Below are 8,820 nucleotides of genomic sequence, written 5' to 3'. Positions count from 1 at the left end.
AAACCGTGACACGATGACCTGAGCTGAAATCAAGAGTCAGACACTCGGCCGACTGAGCCCCCCAGGCACCCCCGTTGATTTCAGAGTCCTGGCCTCCAGACCTCTGAGAGAGAATGCATTTCTGTTTTAAGTCACCAAGTTTGTGGTAATCTGTTGCTGCAGGCCTGGACGATGAGTATGGTCTCTTATTACAATTAGAAAAGACGTCAGCCTGCTAGACCCCCCGGGACCTGGGCCTGCCTCTCGCCATCCTCATGTGCACACTGCTTCTCCCGTGTCCCCCCACCCCCGGCTTCAGCCACGCCTTTCTCTTCATCCAACACACCGGCCCTTTGCACGTGCCGTCCCCACTGTCTGGAATCCACTGCTTTGCTCTTTCCCTGGCTGATCCTTGTCATTATTCAGATCTCCATGCAGGTACCCCTCCTCTGGAAGACCTTCCTTAGCGTCCTTGGTTAAAAGAACACAGTCCCCCACACACACCTGCCACTTGCCCTCCATCCTGTTGCGGGCTTAATTTTCCTCATGACCCTGCAATTCTCTTATTTATTTGTTCACATGTTTATGCTTTGTCTCCACCCTCCACGTGAAGCCTCCATGGGGTCAGGAGCATCTCTGCATGCCCAGCACCCAGAACAGCTTATTTTTATTGAACAAATGTAGGAGGCGGGCGCCTGGGTGGCTCAGTCGGTTAAGCGTCCGACTTCGGCTCAGGTCATGATCTCGTGGTCCATGAGTTCGAGCCCTGCGTCAGGCTCTGTGCTGACAGCTCAGAGCCTGGAGCCTGCTTCGGATTCTGTGTCTCCCTCTCTCTCTGCCCCTCCCTCGCTCATGCTCTGTCTCTCAAAAAGTGAATAAAAACATTAAAAAAAAAATTTTTTTTAAGTCACACAGTTCGTAAGTGATGGAGGCAGGATTGGAACCCAGACAGTCTGTCCCAGCCTCTGTGGGCTTAAACATCCTGCTTGACATACAGAAGACTTCAGGAAACGTCTAGGGGATGAGTGAATCTCCCTTCAAGAGTGGCCACGAGCCCTTTGCAGGTAACCTATCGGGTGGGAAGGAAAAGGGCCCAGGAAATTTCTCCCATACCTGTGTCTCAACTACCGAGTGGCCCCACTGTTCCTTCCAAGGCTCAGGGGACAAGTGAGGAAGAAACGAGTAGCATTGTGGAAGGTTCTAGAACAACTCCAAGCCCCCCAAGTATGGGCTGCCTCCCAGGGTGTCCGGCGCCCCTCTGCCCCCAAGACCCTCTCTCAGCCACCTCCCTCCCCACCTTGGCCTGAGCTCCTGAGGGAAGGGATCTAGTGTTAACAGTGGTTCCCATGCCAGGCACCTCGGTGCTCCCAGGAAACCTGATCTCTGTATTTTGCCTCCTGCCCAGCAAGCCCAGCAAGTCCCGGAACAGGCCGGCACCAGGCACCCACGGGGCTTCTGTGGCCTGGGCCTTAGCCCACCTTTCTCCAGCCACGGCTCTGGGGTAGGGGGAGGAGAAGGGTGCTGCCAGGAGGAGGAGGGAGGGCACTGGCACTTTCTGGCATGTTTCACATCATATCAGCATTCGTTCCATTGGTAAACAATCCCAGGAAGCAGAAATAAAGTGGGTGGATCAAGAAATAAATTTTTTAAAAAGGAGAGAGAGCCATAAGAAGGAAGCATTATCAGAAACGGGAATGTGCGCTCTGCCTGGGAAGAAAATGATAGGGGGGCAAGGTTGGAACCGAGCGAGCAAGGAAGCCGGAGAGAAGAAAATAAAGCTTTCACGGCAGCCAAGCCGGAGTCCCTTCCAGGAAGAGAAACTGCTCCCGGGGGCCCCCCGGCCGGCGCCTCCACGGCCCTCAGCAATCCTTCCGGCTGCGAGCCTCGCGGTCACTGCCGGTTTATGATTCATAGGTCGGTGGTGATCTTTTATTTTCAGGTAAAAAAAAAAGAAGAAGAAAGAAAAGAATAACTCTGGCAACCTCCCTTCCTCAGTGATGCCCTCAGTCCCTAGAATGCTGTAAACACAGTTTATGGCTGCAGCTTGGGTTTTTTTTTGGGGGGGGGGGTTGTTGTTTTTTGTTTTGTTTTGTTTTGTTTTAAGGCTTGGGAGCTTCTGTCTCCTGTTGGCTGCTGGCTACCAAGGAAGGTGAGCTCTCCAGCCGCCAGCAGGCCTCCCTCCCGAGGTGCCCGACGCAGCTCTGGTGACCTAATGGGAAGCATTTTCAGATAGATGATTCCATCTGCCTGGTCCACAGGAAAACTTCCTAGAAAAATATCTCCCCGCTTGTTCTGGATGTGAAAGAAGGTATTTCCCACATCACATAATTAGTACCCTCCACCCTCCGAGCAATCAGCATCCGGGAAAGAGAGTTCTGATTCATGAAACTTCCCTGGAGTTATAATTAGGGCTCTCTCCATCTCCTTTAAAATTGTATCTGTCCTGTACGTTACGCTTAACTATTCATCAAGCGGCTTTGCAAATATCATCTCGCCTGGCCTTCTCTTCAGTATTCTAGGGTGAAACTCGCTCACAAAGCCTTCCTAATGTACCCCAGATCCTCCAGGAGGAAGGGGCGAAGCGTCGGTCAGATTCCAGGCCTGTCTGGACCCATTGTGCAACGTCACTGTCACCAGAGGGCTCGCACGTTTCTAGTGCTCTCCTCTCTCCTTTGACCTCCCATCCTGAAGAACTGGGGAGTGACAGGACTCAGGCCTGGCTCCCTCCCATGCTGGGCTGGCCACCCTCTCTCTGCTTTTCTCTCAAGAGGCAGCCAGGCCCCCCCACCCGGGGCCAGATGGGTCCCAGGCACTGGGGGCTGATATGCTCTGTCTTGCTCTCTACTTCTCTGACCCCATCCTCCGGTGCTAATGGTTTTGAACAATTGGCCTTTGTCCCAAACCCCTGGACCTTAGGAAAGAGGGAGCTCCACGGGATCCAGCCCAGATCACTGGGATTTGGAACCCAAGTCAAGAGACATTTTCTTATTCAGGGACCATGTCAGGGAGGGGGAGGCTGACAAGGCCAGATGAGGGCGTTGCTGCATTTCCGGATGAGCCGACACATCCCCCGACACAGTCCATCAGGCCTCACGGCTGGGGAACCGCAAAGCTTGAGGCCAGCCCCCAGTGCCTCAGTCTGGGCTCCCCCAAAAGCAGAGCCTGTAACAAGGATCAAGTGCTGGTATTTCTTGGGGAAAGAGGGCCGAGGGAGCAAAGAGAATGGAACAGGTATCCTGGCTGGAATCATGGGCTCCAAAAAGAATTTAAAGTCCTAACCCCCAGCAGCTCGAAATGTGGCCTTATTTGGAAATAGGGCGATTGCAGGTGTGATTCGTTAAGATGAGGTCACCCCGGAGGAGGGTGGGCTGCTCGCTACAATAACTAGGGTCCTTGTAAGAACACAGCCATGTGAAGACAGAGACGCACAGGGAGAAGGCTCTGTGACAACATAGGCAGAGGTTGGAGAGATGCAGCCAAAGCCAAGGGCGGTCAGCCAGCACCGGGAGCTGCAGGCGAAGGAGGAAGGGAGGCTTCTGAGGGAGCACAGCCCCGCCGACACGTTGATCGTGGACTTCTAGCTCCCAAACTGTAAGACAATACACTTCCGTTGTTTGAAGCCACCCAGTTTATGGCTCTTTGTTAGGGCAGCCCTCGGATACTGACAAGGCAGGGAAGAAGGAAAAGCTAATCACTGGTGATTACTCTGGTCACCACTAAAGGCCACCAGCGCTCAGTCCTCCCGGGACACCTGAGCAGCCATGGAGATGATGACTCACATTCATCTCTCCAAGACCAGGTACCGGGCACCCACACACTGGCTCCGGCGTCCAGCTGGGTGAATGTTGTCCCTAGGGGTAGCCCCGGCACATGGCAGGGCTGTCCCTGCGCATGGACTGAGCTCACGAGCCATCCATCAGGCTGCAGGTGACGTCAGAGGTGGATGAAGGGATACGGGGTGGAGCAGACACCGGGTTATGGGTCCTGACCCCATCATCCCTCCACAGCACTGCTTTTCTGCATGAGAGACAGGCCAAGTTCAAGGTGAAAACCGAAAGCCACCCACACAGGCTTACCATTAATGCATGCACTTTGGGACCTCTTATTTCAGATATACGCATGGATTAACTTGTCAAAATTTTATCAGAGGGAAAAAGAAGGAAGAGGAGAAAGAAGAGGAAAGTCAATGTTGTCATTGTCATTTTACAGGTAAGGAACCTGGGGTGCAGAGAGGTTCAGTGATGTTTTCCTGGGCGGCACAGCTAATAAACATCCCCACACTAATTCATACTAAGCCCATCTGACTCCCGAAGCCCACAGTCTTGAACGCAGAGGAGTTTCCTCTTTAAAATGTAAGAACCCACTGTCACAAAGTACATCTGATCTTTTAAAGCGAGAACCGAGAACTGGGAAGGAAGCTGGTGGAAACATTGTCCATATTCATGATATGTGGTTAAAAAAAAAAAAAAAAGATTTATTTGTTCGTAGAAATTTCATAACGCTGGCCATGGATTCACGTGATTTAGGGGTCTGTGGGTCTAAAGCAAATGGGCACAGGTTCCCGACACTGATACCTTTACTCTTGCTTTGTAAACTTTTTGCTCATAAGAAATTTCAGGGTAACGTTAACTGCCGTAATGAACAAGCTGTATCATGGCTCAAAAACAATGACTCCCCTTGGCATTTATGTCTTGTTTGCATAGAGTCCAGAATGGGGGTCTGGGGTCATGGGTGGTGCTCCTCTATGTGGTGATTCTGTGGCCCAGGGGACTTCCATCTGTGGCTCCCCCGAGGTCACCATTCTTGTCTGCACCAACCCCACCCAACCCAAACCAACCCAAAGTACATCTGGTTCTGAATAGGGTGACCATATAGCATATCTCCCAAATCCAGACACTTTGGGAGTGAAAAGGGGTGTTATTAAGAATTAGGCCACCGGGCACCTGGGTGGCTCAGTCGATTGAGCGTCCGATCTCAACTCAGGTCCTGATCTCGAGGTTTGAAAGTTCACAAGCCTCACATCGGGCTTGCTGCCGTCAGCCTGTCAGGGCAGAGCCCGCTTCGGATCCTCTGTCCCCCCTCTCTGTCCCTCCCCCACTTGTGCTCTCCCAAAAATAAATGTTAAGAAAAAAAAAAAAGAATTAGGCCAAGACAACAGGTGTAATGGAGTCTGCACAAACTGAGACATATGGTCTCCCTACCTCTTAACTACCTGGATCTGGAAATGACCCATCTCACTCCCCTTCACAAGGTATTATGATTATTTTTGTGGGACAAATCACACCAAAACAGCGGCTTAAGAGACAACGGATCATTTTTTTGCTTGAAAATGCAGGGTAATCTGGGATCAGCTGGATGGTTTTGCTCAGGGCCTTGCTGGGGGGTGCAGTCGTGGGGCGGGGGCAGGAGGTGGGTCGTCGAGAAGGCTTGTGCCCCTTCGTGTCTGATGCAGAGCTGGGAAGACGCCACGGGGCCACGTGACCCTTTATCTCCATGCCATCTCTCCAGCACGACAGCGCCCGGACAGCCCAACTCATGCCAGGCGGCCCAGGGCTGCAAATAACACCTGTCGCAAGAGAGAGCCAGGCAGAAGCTGCGTCACCTTCTGTGTGCCAGCCTTGGAAGTCATATGACATTGCCTCTACTTCCTCTGCTGGGTGAGGCTGTCACAAAGATGCTCCGCCAGTTCAAGGGGAGAAACAAAGATTCCACTTCTTGATGAAAGAGCAGCAAGAACGGAGGAGACCAGAAATAGTGTTGACATCATTGTTTGGAAATTACGACCTGTCACACGTGGTCCTACCAAAGTCTAAGGGGTGGGGCACTGCTAGGAAACAGAGATTGGCTGGGCAGCCCCAGGGGGGCTTATAAACAACAGAAACTCACTTCTCACCATTCTAGAGGCTGGGGGGATCCAAGATCAAGGTGCCAGCCTGCTCTCTGGTTCTCAGACCCCATGATGCCTTCTCGCTGTGTCCTCGAGCAAGCTCTTTGGGGTCTTTTCTCTAAAGGCACTAATGCCGTTCATGAGGACTCCACCCTCATGACCTAACCACCTCCCAACGGCCTCTCCTCCTCATGGCATCACCTCAGGGGTTAGGATTTCAACAGATGAATTTGAGCGAGAGGTGGGGGCACGGACATTCAGTCCATAGCACCAGCCCAACTCTGAAGTCTGGAAGAGAGCAGGGTTGCAGCCCACACTGGCCGTCTTTGCCAAAGCGGCCCAGACAGGATGACCTAGGAAGGAGCAGGGGTGGGGCAGGTTAGCCTGGGCCCCAGAAGCACATTCTTCCCTGGAGTCAGTCTGGGCAACGCCTGGCCTCCTATGGGATGAAGAACCCAAAAAAGCTACAGATGACGCCCCGCTCTGAGCTGAGTATTCTGTGTTAGCCAACACAAGGCTGGCAGCTGACGGTTAGCCCATTAGAAAGATTTTTTGAAGAAAAAAAAAAAAAACAATGATATTGTCGGTGGCTGGAAGTTATTATTAAATGAATCTCTTTGCAAATGAATCATGGGAACATTTTAAAATTTCACTTGAAAGGAAACCAACCATTTCTGCTTTCCAATTCTATTAGGATCCCATGGAATCCTGGCAAGGCTCAAAGTGTGCTTTTTCAGCGCAAAGGCGTGCTAGACCGTAAGTTGAGAGAAACAGTTCCTAGAAGGTTCTAGAAGGACCCACTAAGTGCACATCCAGGAGTCCTCCTAGGCAGCTAGTCAGGGCTTTTTATCCAGCCTCAGCATATGGCAGTCACTTATCATCATGTCTGCTCCTTTGAAGGCCAAATCACATCTTGTCTCACTTAGCAGACATGGTTTCTGTGATGGTTAACTTTATGTATTAACCTGACTGGATCACAGGTGAGATTATAGATACAGATATAGATATAGATATAGGTATAGGTATAGGTATAGGTATAGGTATAGGTATACAGATATATAGATAGGGATAGGGATATAGATACAGATATCGCCTACCTGTTCTGTTTTTCTGGAGAACCTGACTAATATAGTTTCCTTTTTGTGCCTGAAAACTCCTCCTTTTCAAGAGATTTTGTTCCCCTTTCCCCTCAACGTGCCATCACTATTCTGTAAACATTACAAGGTGAGAAGCAATTAATTCAACTGCAAGAAACAGGGAATTCCTACTTGGAGATCAGATGTTTGCCCTCTTTTTTAACTGGAAGTTTCTACAGAGGGAACCACTTGAGCTTCGTTGGTGTAAAAATGACAATGCTGTCCCAGGTTTCTGATTTACTCCGTGAGAAGGTCTGACACGTGGCCCATGGTTCTGGACACAAGAGTTCTCACCTGCAAACCCGAGTCTGTCCTGAATCACCTGCATTCTAATGAGAATGTCCCGTCCTGGTGGATCGCTGCATGAAAGTACAAAAAAACCTCAATTTTCCTCATGAGGCCCCAGGATGACAGCTTTCTCATTAACATTTTCCTCAGGCCTAGCTTAAATGAGAGTCACTCCGCCCCGAAACGGAGAGGTCCTCAACTCCTGACAGGTGGAGCCTTCCCCTCGCTCCCCCACAGGGGCTCTGTGCCCTCCTGCCATCTCCAGCAGGTCACGGACAGTGGACGGTGGCCCCACAGGACTTCCAAGAGCCGCCTGTGAGTGTCTAATCCCAGCTCCTTGCTCAGCGACACCACGCTGGTAGCTTGGAACCAGCCATACCATTCCTGGGAAGCCCGTTGGCCTGAGACCACAAAACTGCAAACGAGAGGAATAAGGACATCCCCGGTCTCCAGAAAGTTCCGACTCACTACCTCTGGGACTCCAGGAAACCAGCCTTCGCAGCCCCATATCACAGGCAGGTGGGCCAATACCCTTCTCCTTAAGGTGTCCTCACCCTCGCTGTTCCACACAAGCCTACATGGCTCCCCAAGGCGAGGCCAGCTAGACCCCGGGGGACTCGAGGGTATGGTCCCATACCCACACTCTGTTCCCACATAGTCCCCAGCGTGCTGGAGGCTTTTTCTTTCTCACTTTTTCTTTCTCAGGTATGGTCCCAGTACAGAGTGGCCTCTCTGATTTTACCAACAGAACCTTGTTTCCTAGACGCCGTGAGACCCAGGAAAGCCCGGCCTGTAGGCTGCACCTGCAGTGGGTCTATGCAGGGGCATGCCAGAGCGGAAGGTGCAGGGAGGTCACCTTGCTGAGTTAGACCGGAAGGGCAGGGGCAGGTGAACCGGCTCACGACGGAGGGCATCATCACATGTCTCAGTCCAGGCTCCCGACCCCCATCAGCACAGCCCCACGCAAGACCCCACTTCTATCTGTCTGTCTGTGAGCCCCGCCTCACCCCTTCCACGGACAACCTCCTGGTGGGTTCCACATATGCACTTTTATTCACGGGCGTGCAGAAACACCTGTGTTGTTGCCCATGGTGATGGACCTTCTGGTCCTTCCTGTTTTTAGGCGACACGAGGCTTGGAGATCCTGCTGTGTGTACGTCCAACCCATCACCCCTGAGTGCTGCACAACATCCTGAGGTGTGTTTCTGACCACCTTGCATCTGGGGCATCTCCCTCCTCGTGCGTAAATGCCAGTGCGAGGAGCATCCTGGGACGCACTCTCTTAGGGACCGGCGCGGACTGTCCTGGCACAGCGAGCATCTTCTGTGTGCCAGGTGCCCTGGGTGTGCCATCTCAGGTGCATCCTCCACGGACGCAGAGGTGTCCCTTTTTCACCTGCCAGTGGTGGGAATGATCGACCCAGGCTGATGGTTGGGTGAGGACACGGCTGGGAGGGTTTCGAGATGCTGTTCTGTGTCAGAACTCAGTAATTCCAGGAAGCCGCCTCGAAGAGGATGTACACGGACCGAT

At 52.1% G+C, this 8,820-nt stretch overlaps 1 long non-coding RNA gene across 1 annotated transcript; it reads left to right on the top strand.

The window, feature by feature from the left end:
- The first annotated feature begins 890 nt into the window (after positions 1 to 890).
- On the top strand, positions 891 to 8,551 carry LOC123382554. Its single transcript, XR_006591087.1, has 3 exons — positions 891 to 1,043; positions 4,091 to 4,188; positions 8,414 to 8,551. It is a non-coding gene; the product is annotated as an uncharacterized LOC123382554 (long non-coding RNA).
- Positions 8,552 to 8,820: the final 269 nt, after the last annotated feature.

Source organism: Felis catus, chromosome E3 (assembly GCF_018350175.1).
Source record: "Felis catus isolate Fca126 chromosome E3, F.catus_Fca126_mat1.0, whole genome shotgun sequence".
NCBI classification, from domain to species: Eukaryota; Metazoa; Chordata; class Mammalia; order Carnivora; family Felidae; genus Felis; species Felis catus.
This window is presented reverse-complemented; position numbering and strand designations above follow the sequence as displayed.